Source organism: Lontra canadensis, unplaced genomic scaffold, assembly GCF_010015895.1.
Source record: "Lontra canadensis isolate GAN:19392208 unplaced genomic scaffold, GSC_riverotter_1.0 scaffold6, whole genome shotgun sequence".
In the NCBI taxonomy this organism is placed as follows: Eukaryota; Metazoa; Chordata; class Mammalia; order Carnivora; family Mustelidae; genus Lontra; species Lontra canadensis.
This window is the reverse complement of record NW_022631000.1, coordinates 455,506-472,514: the sequence shown is the minus strand read 5'-3', so window position 1 is coordinate 472,514 and position 17,009 is coordinate 455,506. Positions and strand designations below refer to the sequence as shown.

At 42.9% G+C, this 17,009-nt stretch overlaps 1 protein-coding gene across 5 annotated transcripts in view; it reads right to left on the bottom strand.

Moving 5' to 3' along the window:
* ST3GAL6 (ST3 beta-galactoside alpha-2,3-sialyltransferase 6) overlaps nt 1–17,009 on the bottom strand; it is a 79,501-nt gene that overhangs the window by 56,039 nt on the left and 6,453 nt on the right. For 2 of the 5 annotated variants that reach the window (XM_032852016.1, XM_032852013.1), the window contains exon 1: nt 4,384–4,497. The exons of 1 other annotated variant lie outside the window; for it this stretch is intronic. The gene's annotated coding sequence lies outside the window, so the exon portion shown is untranslated. Of the gene's footprint in view, nt 1–4,383; nt 4,541–4,899; nt 5,012–17,009 lie in introns of those variants that run through there. 2 more of the 5 variants (XM_032852014.1, XM_032852015.1) reach the window with 2 other exon arrangements.

The window sequence follows — 17,009 nt, the reverse complement described above, 5'->3', positions numbered from 1 at the left end:
CATAAAGCTGACTGAGGGTGAATGTGTGTGCATGTGAGTGTGTATATGAGAGAGAGAGAAGGAGAGAGACAGAGGGAGAGGGAGAGAGAAAAAGGACGACAGGGAGAGAAAGTGAGAGACACCAACTGGAAAGCCCATGCCTGCTAAGCAATGACTGACTTAATCTCTAATTAAAAATCCCTGGTGGTATCCCATTCTAATGAAAACAAAATTCAAGCTCTTTTCCAAGACTTGAAGGCTTCAGATGACTGTCTCCCACCTTGAAACTCTCCTTTTGCACTCCTGTCCATCTACAAGTTCTCCAAACGCCCCCACCCATTCATGCCTCAGGGCCTTTGCAGTTGCTGTTCCCTCCTTCTAGAAAGCTCTTCCTTCTGGTCTTCACTTGACAGCTGCTTCTCATCATTCACATTTCCGTTCAAATACTACTTCCTCTGAGAAGCTCCCTCTCTAGCACACCCCGAGGTGTATCGCCTTGTATCTGAACGGTATTTTTTTCATTTATTTGTACCTTGACTATTGACTCTGTTTCCCACAAAAACATAAGGTCTATAAGAGCAGGGTCTCAGTCTCTCTTGTTCAACAATGCATGCCCTACCACCACCCCCCCCACCCCGGCATCTAGAACACCTCCCGGTAGGTAGCAGATACTCAGTAAACCTTAGTTGAAACTCAATTCCTACCTTAAGGATGACTATGCAGAAAGTCACCCAGGATTTACCACAAAAACCACTCTCTGCTCCCTTGCCACCCCTACCTTCCACCACAGTGACTGCAACCTACAACCACACCAACTCTGGACCAGCCTGCACAACCTATGGCTGGTCGCTTCCCTTGCAAATATCTCCAGCTTCCTTGCCATGTCTTCATCTGGAGGCTTCGTTCTCCTCATCTCCTACAGACCTTTCCATTCCCAACCAGATGAAAGCAGGTCAAGGTTTAAAGAATCCTTCAAAGACCAGCATTACATGTTACTAAGCATACTGTGTCTTAGGTAAAAGGGCAAAAAGAAAGAACATCTTTTCACTCAGCTTTTCAGTGTTCGTGATTAAAAAAAAAAAAAAAAAATTCCCAAGGGCTGGGTGCTTTCCTTCCTCTCTTTCCCAGTGGTCCAAGAAGAGGAAAGCCCCTCTCCAGCAGAAGGATAAACAGTAAATGGTAAGCTGGCCATCCCCCAACCCTGCGGATGACAAAAAGTCTCCCAGAAGAGGAAAGAGGGCCATGGAACAGAGACCCAGCTCCTACTGTTCCTTAACTTTCTTTTACTCTCAAACTCATCCCCAGGATCTTACCCTTTCTGAGCCTGACCCTATGGCAGCCAAGTTCCTGATCAAGTCTAAGGCCCCATTGCTTATTCAGTGCTGGGAGTCACCACCTGGGGAAAGAACTCCTGCCACCTCACCATGTGAGGGAACAGTACTTCTGACATCCTAATACAGAACCAGAAATACAGTTTCTTACTAACATGCTGCAATGTCCACTGTATCCTTTGTACACTATACACCAAGCCTACTCCAAATCAAATACGTTTTTTATTGAAGTATAATTAACATACAGTATAATAAAAATTTATTTTTATTTTTAACCCATAAAGGGTTCACCTGGAAGTTCTGATGTGTTCTGTTATCCACTGTAGTTAGAATAAACAGCAGAGGTTCACTGAAATTGTGAGAGTAGGGATATGCCCCTGGGTAGGCTTCTTCTAGGAAAGAAGGCTGAGTAGGAACTTCAGGGAAAATATATCCAGAATGAAAAGAATTTTTGCAACACAATGCCTTGGAGATAACATAGCCTCCTGAATTTGGCCAGACACAGTACACCAAAGTGGCACATCAAAGACACAAAGAAGACAGAAGATAACTAATTGATGAAAGTCAGGAGCTATCAGAAGCAAAGGCAAAGTATGCAGACCACCTGTTCAAGTGAGGGGTAATTAAGAAAGTATATTCAGATCAGAAGATATATCCGTTGAGTGTGTACAAGGCAAAGTTGAACGATATGCACAAAGAATGTACACTACAGAGGTTTCCTGGGAGGGTGTAAGGCAGAGGTCAAGCAGACCTTTATGTGATCCATTCTAAGTCACTTATGCTGGGACAATCTTAGGGGTTTTTTTAACTATAAAATGGAGCTAATTATGCCTGTTTCATACGGTTGATGGGAAGATTTAATAAAATAACACATGTGAAAACACCAGGGATCACAGTGCCTGTCATGTGAGCTTTATGTTACTGGAATCAGCTGGAATGTATATTAAATAACTATCTGGCCCCCAACCCTGGATGGAATCGTAATTTCCACAGAAGCCAAGTGGTAATCTGCATGGCTAGCAGAAGATGTTTATCAGAGACGTATAGGAAATGTGGCATATTTCACCTCTCTCCTACAATATTCCACATAAGGTGGAACACAGAAGTATCTCCAACAGAAGAAAACAGCTACCACTATTCTGGAATGAGATAACTTGAGAATTGCAATTTTCACAAAAGACAGACTTACATTTTAGGTTTTTTTTGTTTTGTTTTTTCTTTAACAGTCTTTCAGTGGTATTCTTCTGCCAATTAGTGTCTGTTTCTTTCTGAGCCTCAAAGATTTTTATGGATTTGGGGCAGAAGAACAAACTGAATATTTCCAACAAATCTGAAACGTGATCTCATTTTGTTGCATCTTTATAAGGAGACATATAATCTGGGACGGTGACATTCAGGGACTACGGTAAAAATATCACTCCAGGAAAGAAGCTCCACTGATCAGGGAATGAAGATCTCCTCCTCCATATAAACAATTAAGGAAGACTCACGAAGCCCGACCAGGGTGATACAATCAGTTTCTCAAAAACGTTTTCTCCTTATAAACCAAAGCTGCCATTATCTCAATTGTCTGAGTCGGAGGGCCTGGTGGCTCAGTTGGTTAGGTGTTCTACTCTTGATTTTGGCTCAGATCATGATCTCAGGGTCCAGAGATGGAGCCTGGTGTTGGGCTCTGTGCTCAGCAGGGGGTCTGCTTGAAGATTTGTCTCCCTTTGCCTGTCCTCTCCTCCCCCCCCCCCTTTCTGTCTCTGAAATGAATAAATCTTTAAAAAATAATAAAATAAAATGTCTCTGAGGCAACTGGCCTTATTCAGTGACAACAGACTACAAAACAATCTGGGTGTCTCTTTTGCATGTCTGGGTGTGAAAAACAGTCCTTGCTGAGAAGAAAAGGAAGCTACACAACCAATTTACAAATGTCAAATCAACTTGTTTTCAAAAGGAAAATAACCTCATACCCTGACCAGATCTTCCCAAATACTGAACATCTCCGTGTAAATAAGACAGTGTCACCGTCTGCAGTTGGGAGAGGAAGTCTGAAGACCGGAAAGTCAAACACCCACACGATAGCACAGTACACGCAGCCATCAGAAACCTAAACATCAGTGTGAAAACGAGCAGAAGAGCCAAGGAGGGCAAGGAGTTTCCGGCTCTCCTGCAGTCCCTTAACTATCCACCTAATCAGAGTACTCAGATGCATGTGACTTTTTTGAGTTTTGAATCTGCAGTTTTTGTGGTTTCTGATGGCATCCACGGATGTTATTCCTATCCCCTCTCCCACATACAGTTTTTAAATATTACCTTTTAACAGCAAGCACCACCCCCACCTCCACCCCCACTTCCCCCCACACACCTCTCTCCCCACCCCTTCTTCTGAAGATCCTGTAAGAAGGTGTTTGGGGTTTGTATTTAGTTTCTAGAAATCGTCTACAGATTTTCTTTTAAGCCAAAATAACAGAAGAAAGAGGCTGAGATATCCAGAGAACCCTAGAGCAACGGCCTCAAAATGACAAGTCGTTTCTTTTTTACCTTGAAAACTAACGGGAGCCCAAACCTTGCGAGTTGCTCAACCACCGCTCTTTCCCCCAAACTGCCTCGGTGCTTGTTTTGTTAGGTCTAGTTCTACTGTGGCGGGAAGGAGGGTTTGTTGGAAAATTTTCTAAGATAAAAAACGAGAACCTTCCAGATCTCTAGCCCCCATTCGCGGACAGACCTTTTTACAAAACAAAGGTGAACAAGGAGCCCCCACCCTTGTCGGCACGCGAGTGCCCAAGCTCCCCCCTAAGATTTGAGAAAAACGGGTCCCAAAGCAGGTCCTCCCGACTCGCAGCGCCCCTCCTCCCGCCCTGGGGGTCCGAGCGCCCCGCAAGTCCTCTCCGCCCCGGGTGTCCAGTCTCTCCAGCCCCTAAACCAGGAGGCCGAGCGCTCGGACGCTGCCGGGGTCGGGAGAGTGCGCGGAGGGAGCTGTCGGCTCAGCGTGCCCCCCACCCGCGACGCTCAGAGGCTGCACAGATCGCAGGCCGCCCCAACCAGCGTGGGGAACTCGGTCTCCCCCATCCCCAGTCCCCCTCACCCGGGCAATGCAAACGCGCGGGGAAGCCGGCGGGAGAGAGTTACCCTCCAAGGCCCAGGAGCGAAGACTGCAGGGGTGTGCGGGGCTGGGCGGCTGGAGGCCCGCTGCTCTCCGCCCGCCGCCGCTCGCTCCAGCCGGATGCTGCTGCTCCCGCGGCGCCTGCCGCATCGGGCCGCGGAAGCCCAAGGCCGGCGGAAAAAACCGGAGGAAGGTGGCCCGGGTTAGGCTTGGCGCGGGCACGATTCCTCCACCGACCAGGCGGGCGAGCTGCGGAAAGCGCCGCGCCGCGGAGAATCGGAGGCGCCCGCCCGTGCGCCTGCCCTCCGCGCCCGGTCTGGATCCCGGGAGACTGCGCCGAGCGCCTCCGGAGCCGCGGGGAAGCTCCTCCTGCTCGCCTGCTGGCGCCAGACGCGCGGTGACCACGGCCGCCCCCAAGTTCACGGAGGAAGGTGCAATGCAGAGGGAGACTGAGGGGGTCTCCGCGTCCCCGGAGCAGGGCGGCCGGAAAGCCCGTACCTTTCGGGCTGGGCGGACACCAGCCGCGCGCCCTTCCCGGGCGTCCCGGACAGGAAAATCACCACGAAGGGAGGGCCGGGGAAAAGCAGCGGGTGGCTTCAGGACAAGGTAGGAGGATCGAGTTCTACAGCCAAGAAGACACTCCCATCCCGCCTTGGTTTGTTTGGAAAGCTGCAGCGGGGAAAGTGTGGGGCGGCCAGGGTACTCCCCTTCCCCGCCGGGGTGGCGGGCCGCAGAAAAGAACACATTTGCTTGGCGCACCGGGGACTTCTGTGACACCAAGTGAAGCAGGCGGTTTGGTCCCCAGCAGTTCAGAACTCGAGAATTTCTGGGCTCCGCCTTTCAAGGACAAATGCGTTAGTGCTCTTTTGTCTTTTGGAGGAGACGTTACTTTAGGGAGAAGAACGAAGGTGGGACGTGGATTTTTCTTTCTTGTTAAAGTAGCTCTCTTGAGAAAAGCATAAATTAATAATGTCCTCATACTTGGATGGCTCCGAATACTTTTTATATTTCAGTGTTTGTGAAGTAATTCATTGTCTAGCAACATTCAGTTAATAGCTCCAGCCTTTGGACAGTGAACATGGTAATCACATGCCATCAAATGACCCCAGAGAGAAGAGCCACAGACTTGGGTCTAATTCAAAGCGGCAGCGTTTCACCGCACTGAAATAAAGTCCTTCATCTGTGCTGGCCCTTCTGGTATTTGTGTTAATTTTAACAACAGCCCTGGGAGACAACACTTGTTATTATCCTGGTTTTACCAATCAAAAAACTTGAGTGTTCAGAAAATGCCTATCTCCTTACTTTTCCACAAATTGCCTTTGAAGTAACCCACACAAATTTTGAAATTTTGAAGGTCACTCCGGATACATCAGAGTAGTGAATGATGTTTGGGAAATTTGCCCACCTAGGTCAATTTTCCTTGAGGTTGCTTTGCTCTTTTTAGTTTTTCCTGAGTTCCTTATTATCCTTCTTTTGTTCACGATCTTCAGAATTAAACCAGTATTATACCTCATTCACTCAGTCCTTAGGATTTTTGGATCTGCAAAGTCATGTGCAAAGGGGACAGGTCATCTGCTATTCTTAGGAGGAATTTGTGCTGCCTTATAGGAGTGGCCAAAAAGACACTGTTCACCCTAACCTCATTCAAATTCCACCTCCTCCACTGGCATACCTTGTGACCTTGAGCATGTGCCTTAGCCTCAGTGTACTTCCTTTGTGCCACCTGTAAAAGAGAGATAAAAAAACCTATCTTCAGGGGTTGTTAGGATTTAAATAGACGATGATCTAAAGAATTCTTGGCCCAGTGCTTGGCACAAAAACCATCAGTTCAGGAAATAAGACCAGCCACTGACCAACATTGAGTCAGTTACTGCCTATGCATCATATCTGTTCCTCCTTTCCATCCTGCAAGCGAGAAGAATCTCATTCTAGAAATGAAGAAATATAGTCTGGAGATTAAGAAATGTGCCCAAGGTCATTCTGTCTACATTGAAGCTGTGACTCAAATGAAAGTGCCTGAGACCAAGATCAGTTTTCTTTCCAGAAGAGCTCATGTCTATGTCATTTTGTGGGCAGGGACCTTTGAGCTGTGTAACATTAATTTTTTTTTTCAAATGCAGGATATATCATTGTATGGGCACATGATTGCAACTATGCAAAAATTTTGAATTCCTGTGGAAGATGATAAAGAATTAAGCAGAGTAATGGGATTATAGGGCTTTAGCTCTCTCTGGGATAGTGTTTTTGGCAATTGTTTGGGGGAAAATGTTTTCACCATAAATAAATGTAATTTAGCTTTTGTATAAAAGGTGTATTCTAATAAAGTTAGAGGGGAAGGACCAGGAAGGAGGAGAGGACTCTTGGAAGATGCAAATTCTTTTAATGGTCCCCAAATCATAATATATTTAGGCAGTGTACATACAGGTTTGGCCAAGTTTGCTAGGTTTCTTTTGTGCTTATGGATGCTACAATCTCTTTGTTAAAATCACATTGTTCCATAGGATATGGCCTCTGTGTCCCTAGGGACAAGTAAAAGTCAGGTTTTCCACACCACCCTGGGATGCCATTCAGCACAGCATAGAGAGTAAGGTTAAAGAAAATAGTACTTCTTTCTCAATCCCAATGTAGGTCCTGCCAAAAGAACAAACCCCTGAAGATAGATTATATTATATCACTTTTACAGGTGACCTGTCCTATCCCAAGAACAGGCTTTTCTGGCATGATCGATGTAGGACTGTCTACTTCATACAGAGGAGACCTGCTCAAAGTGGTATGCTCTCCACCGGACCGTCACCTCTGGTAAACCCTAGGACCAGTGAGAGAGCTGGAAAATGACAAGAGGCCACTTTCTCACAATATCCCCTTCTAAATTAATAACAAAAAGAAATTTCCTTTTTTCTAACATTTCTCAAGGCTGAGGTTCTCCAGTTTTAAATAGTATCTGGCCCAAGACTGAGTTTGACCAAGGTCATCATCTTTGCACCCCCTTGTTCCTCCACTTCTAGAGGATGATCCTGCCAGCCTAGTCTTCTGGGTGTCTTGGGGTTTTATCTACTGTAAGCAATTATTTAAAGAACAGGTGCATCTCAAAAAGAGTAAGCCACAGGGTGGAAGCAGTGTCTCTCCTTACTTAGAGCTCTGCCTCTGCCTGCAGCGTGGGAAAACTGTTTTCTTTCACAGAAGGCAGCTTATTCTGTTAAGCAATGCCTTAACTTCTCCAAAGCAGAGCAGGGCCTCAGCCCCGTATTTGCATATGAAAATAACCATTGTGTTGATTTCCTCAATACCGCTGGAGCTCGAAAAAGGAGTGCAGGTCTCTCTGGAAGCTTCTTTGCAACTTTCATCAACAGTAGCATCTCCTTATTCTACTAGTCCTGTCAAGATTTCAGAGCTCTTAGCAGCCCAGTCTCAGGAACTGTATTTGCTCCTTCCACAAACCGGAGGATGAGGGGAAGTGGGAGGATGGACCTGGGGTTCAGTGTGTTCTAAGCACAGGAACATATAAAATATCTGTATGCTGGAAGCCATAATTAAGACCACTTCAGTGTATTGTTAAAAGCGTTAATATTCAGAACATGTCAAGAGTTCCTATGGATCTGTAAAAAAAAGATACCCCATTTAAAAATAGGACATGGGTCATAAGCAAGCAATTTATGGAAGAAATACAAATAGTCCACAGACAGGTGAATTGATTTTCTTGTCTTTTTATCCTAACATTGTTTAAGAAAACGTAGATAATAATGAGAAATCAGACTGGCAAAAATTAAGGTTAATGAGCTTAATGTGTTTCATCAAGGTGTCAAGGAAACTATTCAGGGAAGTATGAAGTCGAACTTCTGTTGTAGAGGGCAATTTGGTGATTGCTCTCAAATTTACAAGGTTGTTACTGAGTTTGAATTTCAAAACTCGAATTAAAGTTCTTTACCTTTCCTCCTTAGATGACAGTTTGGCCTCAAGCCAAGCAAAGGAGGAAAGAGGAGTGGGAAGAGGAGGGCAGGCAGCCCTTCTGGTTACCCAGCAGGTCCCTGAACAAACCCCCAATGGTAGGGCACCTCCTACGGTTGGATGGGGGCAGTCTGCAAACCTCTGCATCCTGGAGCACCTTGCTCAGAGAACTTCCGCAATCATGAGAAGTGCTGGAAACTGGGACCACTGTCCTAGCTGATGGGTGCACTCCCACTCCCGGGAGAGGAGGGAGATGTCCCACCCTCCCCCAACTGTGGAGATGCTCTGCTAATTTCTGCTCCAGTCCCAGGACTGATAATTCTGTCAAAATATTACAGGTACCTTCCCTTGGGGCACTCAGCCCACTGATTCACATTTTTAGCTAGCCCCCTTGTCTCTCATCACAGCTGGATTAGAGCTGAACGAACTTCCACTGTTTCATTTCAGGAGGTTTTTATAGGATGGATCCGGAAAAGTGGAAATCCTGGGCAAAGCATACATCAGCCCACACTCAGATGAGTTTCTGCTTGATCTTTTCATGTTCAAAAGTTCACACTCAAACCAAACAAAAACAAACAAACAAACAAACAAACAAACAAAAACAAAACTATTTTCAGTAGCACTCCTAAAGCAGGGTGCAAGTGGAGTCATTACAGTAAGCTGGGAATGATAAAGGGGCTTCTCGTGGCTTCCCCAGCTCCAATCTGCTATAAATGCTTGTCACCTTCAAACCAGCAAATCCATCTTTTAGGACTTGATCTGTAGAAATAATCACATATAAATACAAAAACATGAATAGGGGTGGGCATAGCGGCATTGCTTATAATGTTTAAAAGCAGGAAAATAGTGCCCAGGAATAGAGTGACTAATTGGATTGTGGTATATCCTAACCATAAATGCAGCCATTGCAAAGCTATTATAAATGTGTATATACATTCAATTCACTGATGTGTAACAGCTGCACTACACTGGCTTTGGAAATTCTACATTCAGAAATTATATGTTGAATGTACGTATGGTATGTCATAGGTATTATGATTCATAATATCAAGCAGGAAAAAATAAAGGACCACTAATATGTGTGTATATATTTGTGAATCCATAGGGAGCGTGGACAGATTTCTTCTAGAGAGGGGAATTATAGAGGCAGAGAGAGAAAGTGGAGGAAGATTTTTGCTTTTTATTCTAAATATTTCTGATAAGCTGAGCTTTTTACAATGTACATGAATAACTTCTGTAATTAAAAGAAGATGCCAACAAGGGAGTTATGTGTTTGAGGAAAGAGATTTAAAATCCCAGATAAAAGTGTGTCCACTTTGAGGCATAAATCTGAGCTCTCTCCCTTGGTGGTTCCCTACCTGTGTACTCTCCATTCTATATAATGCATTTTCGCCCCCAATCAACAGAGACCAAAATAGAAATATCAGGTGAACACAAAACAAAACCTCAAGGCCACAGTGACAGAAGAAGAAGAAAACCTATATGAATCTTGTTTTTATTTTGCTAGGAAAAAACTAAACATAAAAGAAGCATGAAGAAAAAGGTTAATACGTTTGATTTCATGAAAATATAGACCTTCCAAATGGCAAAATACACAGACGTACAAAGACAAGCCACGTAAAAGTATTTGCAACACGTGGCTAATGGTTAATTTTCTTACTTTATCAAGAACTCCTAGGGGAAAAACAAACAAACAAGAATTTAATGGAAAAATAGATAAACTACATGGACAAGCAGCTCTCTGAAGAGAAAAATAAAACCTATATTCCTTATGTATGTCTGCTTTGTGCCACACACTAATCTAAGCAGTGAAGGAAACGTAATTCCTCCTCCCATGTAGCTTACATTCTAGTAAATTTGAGGGGTCTTGACTGCACTTATTGAATTTGCGTACTCTAATACAGAAATCCCACCAGGAGTTTCTATTGGTTGTACATAAGTTGGTATGTACATGAGTTGTACATAAGAATTGCCTGAGAGGGGTAGCTGGGTGGCTCAGTCTTTAAGCGTCTGCCTTCAGCTCAGGTCATGATCCCAGGGTTCTGGGATCAAGCCCTACATCAGGCTGCCTGCTTGGCAGGAGCCTGCTTCTCCCTCTCCCACTCCCCCTGCTTGTGTTCCCACTCCCACTCTCTCTCTCTGTCAAATAAATAAATAAAATCTTTAAAAAAAGAAAAAGAATTGCCTTATAAATGTTGCTTACAATGACTGGAATGACTCAAATAGCTTTAGTAAAGATTGGAATTATAGGGTACACATATACTATAGAATTCTGTAGAGTCTCTAAAACCATGAGCTAGTCTTCTACCTAATGACTTGGAATAATGTCCAAGATATTATTAAATTTAAGTATCACACTGCCTAGTAGGATTCTGATGTCATTAAATATGTTTTGAAGAACTAGAAATAATGATAGTTAAAATACAGCTGACATTAGTGTGCAAGGTTTCTGAAGGAATACGCATAAGCTGTGAATATTAGCTGTCACTGGAGGATTTTTCTTTCTAAATTATACAATACCGAATGTTTGATTTTTCACTATTTATTTTTAACTGAAAAAAGGGAGAATTTTTCAACCATTTTGTGCTTTAGGAATTTTTACATGTGGTTGCTTAGAGACACATACCAAATTGAGTTTTACTTCTTGGGGAGTTGGGGGAGTGGTCAGTGGTTTCTCTGAGAGGTAATGACAAAAGCTTTGATATAAACGGGTGATTATGTACCATTTCCATCAGAACCTAGACTGTGACCATGTTTTGGGTTTCTGTTATTCTCAACCTCAGAATTAAAGGAACTTGTCTATTCCCAAACTTGTAGGAGATTATCACATCACCAAAGGATATTAAAAGACAGTGACTTGACAAGTAGAGAGATACCACTGGGACACAAAGTTGCTTCTGGAAAGTTCACTAAGAACCACTGCCCATGTATACCTAAGAATTCTCCCAACCTTCTGCCATTGTACCTGAAGATAAGATCAGGAGACACCAAGTGCAAAGGGGAAGAAAGAAGGCAAGATGGAAGCCACTAGATAAGCTCAAATGTGAGCTCATATTTATTATACTCGTGCCAGATGCTAGGTGATTTTAGAAATTATATTGTTTACTACACACAGCATCCCTGTAAGCTGAGATGATGAAGACTCAGCAAAACTACATAATTTGTCCAAGGGCCAGAACTTTTACATCTCTAACCTAGAATTTGGACCCAGGTTGAACTCCAAGGCTCTCTTTTCACATCTGTGACATTGTGCCTTTCTATTCAAAAGATGAAGGATATGCGAAAATTAATGACCATTATGCTAGAGTATGAGATTTCATAAAAACTTACAACTTTGGTTAACTGAATGAGAATCCTGTGAAACCTTCATTAGATTTTTGTGTATGGGTCTCAAGATGTCAACTGACATGGTATGGTGGTCATTTCTAGTTCCCATTGCACCAGTTCTCCAAACCAGAATATCTTCTCCATGGATACATAGACTATAGATTACTGAAACCTTTCTTCAAGACCCTAGTCATCATTTCTTGTGCCTGAGTATACTCTCTTTCACACCTGAAATCGCTTTGGGGGATAGATCCCATTTTTAGGGTAATTATAGTAGCAGAAACATTAACTGTAATGGCATCAGGGTTATCACAAGGAAAGCATGTTCGGCAGCTTCCCAGGAGCCCGCAAGTCCTGTACTCTTCAGTACTCATTTTGATTCCCCACCCCAAACAGCTTATTCTACTATAGGCCATTATGAATACAAGAGAATCAGTATCAGTAATAAAGAGTTCTAGATATAGGAACCACCAGGAACATCTGAAGTAAAGGTAAAATGAAGGATTCAAACTGACAATTGTTTCCTAGGGGTCAAACTAGTCATCAATTTTTGTCTTACAATTTTTACAATATGACTTAACTGTATCTCCTGGTAAGCTTCCAAATTTATTTTTCTGCACTTGGGGGCCATATTGGTAGCAGTTTTCCAAATCCTGCACAGGACTGTTAATTATTGTCAGCATATTAGCCACATGGCGAGACACTAACCCAGGAGCTATCCGAAGTGCTTCAAACATGGTAAATATAAATAACTTTAATCTTTATCATCATTTAGTATAAAATCAAGGGTTTCTGAATCTACCTAAGGGACTGAAGGGAAGCACCCAATTTTGTTTTTGCTTAAAGAGAGAGATGGGAGTAGGCAGGACTTAACTGTAAGTCTCTGTGCTTATCACATGATAAATTCATGCCATTTTAACCAAGTCAACTAGTTTGTAGATTTGGATCCACCAAATTTTGTATAGTTGATAAAAGTTTTACCAGCTATAGATTAAAAAGCTGAAAACCATTGAATCTTCCTAGGGCCTTTAGAGTTAAGAGTCCCGCCATTGAGAATCTCTCAGACAAAATGTTAATCCATAGGCTGGAAAACCATAAAATTCCAATACTAAATATTTGGAAGTTGTCCCTAAATTTTATTTAACAGAGGCAATTCGTAAATTCATTTATACATGACTTCAGAAAATGTGCACATGCCATGCCGTTCAGGGGAACACACTTATTCTGGATCTGGATCTCTCAAGGGTTCACTCATCATTTCCGGGAAGGGACTTAGGAGTCCTCTACTGCTAGCTCTGACTACTTTAATTCTGGGTCTTGCATCTCCCGCTGCTTGCTAAGCATTCAGTTCAATGTGTATTTGTCAGCACCTGCTGCATGCAGAGTATTTCACAAAAAGCAAGGTCAACAAATCCAAAGCCACATTTTTAGTCTTCTACTCTGACCAGCTTTTTCTTTTCACTTATTCTTTTTTATTACTGATAATGCTTTTCCTCTGCCTTACCACTTTTAAAACCTTAGAGTTATCCTTGATCTTTTTTTTTTTTTTTTAGATTTTATTTATTTATTTGACAGAGAGAGACACACAGAGAGAGGGAGCACAAGCAGGGGGAGTCAGAGAGGGAGAAGCCAGCTCCCCACAGAGCAGGAAGCCTGATGTGGGGCTCGATCCCAGGACCCCAAGATCATAACCTGAGCCGAAGGCAGCCACCTAATGACTGAGCCACCCAGGCACCCTCTTGATCTCCTCCTTTTTCTCCATCTTACCTGAACTTCATCCTTATGTCCTTAACACAGTCCACATTCAGTCATTAAATAAATAACTTGCTTGTTATCTGCCTAGCACCTGCTGTAGGTGCTAGGAATAGTTTGCCAGTGGGGAAAACAGGCAAATATTTTTGCGTTCCTGGAGCTTAGTCCTGCAAGAATCTTCATATGTCTCTTGTTGAGCTCTTCATCTTGATTTCAGTTGAAATGCTTCCCTCTTTTTCTCACTGCCTCTCTGCTTCCCCCCGGAGGCAGGAAGGAGCCTGCCTCCCTGACCCTTAATCCCACTAGAATGAAAGACACATTGGACTCCACCCTCTCTGTCAGTCTTCTGAAAAGCAACAACAGCCCAAGCTGAGATGTCTTCTAAGATCTGTTAATTTCTAAACCTGTAACAGAAAAGTCATTGAGCCAACAGAACCCCAAAGCTTGGCTGTCTTCTTGGGGTGGAGGAGGGATATTTATAGCAGGAATTGGGTCGGCCGTAGCGGGGGGGGGGGGGGGGGGGGGCGGGGGGGGTGGGGGGGGTGTGGGGGGGGGGGGGGGGGGGGGGGGGGGGGGGGGGGGGGGGGGGGGGGATGTAAGAGGTTTCAGGGGATTCCATGGGGGGGCGGTCTGTGAGAGGATGTAAGAGGTTTAAGACAAAGTCTTACTAAAGGTTCTCTAACAACACAAGGCAGAGTGTGGCAGCCCCCAAATGAATGAAGGCCTAGGCAGATGTGAGAGGGCTGGTGAAACAGTAACATCTGTGGAGCTCTAAGGAGGGGCTTTGTGTTCATTATCCCAATTCATTGTAACAAACTCAGGAGTTCAATATTACTGAAACAGTATGAAGGAAACAAAAACAGAGATAAAACCAAATTCATACCTAGGTCTGAGTGAGTCCAGAGCCCAGGTACATACCTTCCCTTGGCAGAGGGAAAGGGATCTAATGCTTTTGCTTAGAAATCTCTCAATTAACTCTGACATAGATGGGGGGAAAAAAGAGAGAGAGAGAGGGAGAACAGATATAACATAATTCCCAAGTTTCTGGATGTTGATAAAGTAGTGATCCATTTATGTCTTTTTTTTTTTTAATTTTCAAACTAAACTTTAATATTACATTAACATTTCTATTTTTCCTTAGTTGAAACTATGCTCTTCTGTCCTTAAAAATAAAGACCCATCCAGGAGTGGCCTAACAAGTACAGAGTCTGATGCAGCCTTCGGTGGGCCTTCCTAGTTCCTCTCTTTACAAATACTATTTCACGATGGATTAAATACTTGCTTTTGGAATTTAGTGGCCTTTCCCAAACTGTGTTCTTTTGGGAGATAGTAGTCTGAATTTAGAGAACAAAGGATTCCTAAACAAGTGAGAAGAATTATAACCCCACCTAAAGCCACACACAATACCTATTAGCATTTTTAGGACAACAAGTGTTTAACTTTGGTTAATGGTTAAACAAATTTTAATGAGCTTGTTTTTGTGGGGGAAAGACTCTTTCCTTCAGTATTCGAATTTACTTTTTCTCCATCTCCCTAAGCCAGTTACAACAAGAAACAAAATTGCTGCATATTTGATTCTCTGCATATCCAGTTAGAAAACCAAGGGCTGGGATCCTTTCATGAAATCAGCCATGAATATAAAAGCTTGGACATGAGAAATATGCCTGGAAAAAAATTACATGGCAAACTTGCAGGTGACAGATTTATTATAAAATCACCACCATATTGCTTTTGAAAGCATACAGTTATCAGCCTTACTTAATATTTTATTGTGTAAGTAATTAATATGATTTGTCATCATTATAAACTGTGTTTTAGTTCAGACATAAAATGAATCCTGATCAAAATTCAGGTTAATTTGAAATAACTTTGCATTTTTTTTGCTAGCTGGCTTTACTTCATCTCTGCAGAAATAGCTTGCACAATCTAAATGCTCTAATGTCAAATATTTTACAATATCATAGTACAACAGAAATTCCTTTATCACCGACCCGTGTCTACTTATTTCCAGCAAAATGTTATGATCAGGTGTGCCTGGGTGGCTCAGTGGGTTAAAGCCTCTGCCTTCAGCTCGGGTCATGATCCCAGAGTCCTGGGATCGAGCCCCGCATCGGGCTCTCTGCCTCCTTGTGATCTCTGTCTGTCAAATAAATAAATAAAATCTTTAAAAAAAAAAAAAAGTTATGATCATGTTGGTAGTGGAATTGGAATTTGATCAGTACATTGTACTTTAAGGTTGACTCATTCATTTAGAGTTTATTGAGAACCCACCAAATGCCCAACACAGTAGCCTTAGAGGGTTCCGACATGCAGAATTCTAGATATAGGAGTTCTGGCCTTGAGAAGTGATACGAGGGAGATAGGCATTCAGACTATAGGTGTTTACTGAGATTATGTTTGTGTCCTGCACTGGTGAGGTCCAAAGAAAACAGTGGGGGAGATGACAGATTGCCTGCTGTAATGATGCTTGCAGACTAGCAGACTTGTGAACAAATACTATTTCTTATGGTATTGTAACTGTTAGCGGTGGAAACTAGAGACGACTAATGGGACCATCTTGAAAGGTGACATTTGTGATTTCCTCTACGCAGAAAATAATCTTCCTCGCTTATTTTTTTTTCCCCTTAGGGATTTTCCTTTCTTAGGTTACCTTAGCTTAAAATGGAATAAACATATACTCAGAATTTGCCAGAAGAAAATTTCTACCCAAGGATTCTTAGCCACTGAGATGTGACTTTTCTGAAAAGGTCTTTAGATGTCTGACACTCTGACCCTGATTACCCTGATATAGCTCCAAGCCCTAATGCACATTACAGGGCACTGTCCCAGGGTTTCTGATTCCGTAGAACTAGCATGTGGCTCAAGAACTTTGATTTCTAACAGGCTCCCAGAAGTCACTGATGCTGCCAATCCAGGGACCACTCCCCTTAAGAAGCATGATTTAGGGAATTAAATATACCAACTTCCCAAGTAAAACTCATTATTAAAGGACTGTGAGGCAGATAATAGCTCTGTTTCACAGGAGGAAGAACATGGCATATGTGATTTATAAAATGCAAATTTAAGTAGGTAGGCAAAACTAAGTAAAATAATAAATATTTCATATCCTAAATGCAATGATTATCTTGAAGTTAGAAACTTCCTTCTATCACTCATTTTCCAGATTTGAAATACTCTGAAGTTGGGATACTTTATGATTTGATTGGAAATAACTCTTCTTTTCCTCTCCCATAGAGGTTTTAGAAATTTAGAATTTAAAAAAAATATATGTCCAGATAAGCTAATGTTAGACTTTGTGATTAGAAGGCAGCCCTACGGACGGGGGGACTGTGTCATTTCCTGGGAATGAGCCTCTTGGGAGACAAACCTCTAACAGAGCAGCAGCCGCAGCAGGCACTAGGAGGGTGGTGACAATCCAGAGGAGCTGGTGACATGAGAGGACAGGCATCCAGATGCGTTAAAGAAGAACATGAAAATGGAGAGAAACTATGTTTTCATCTACTTGCAGTCTGAAAGTCCAATGTGCCTACTATCAAAAGGACTACACCTATAGGCTGAGTTATCAGTAGAAACAAAATAACCAC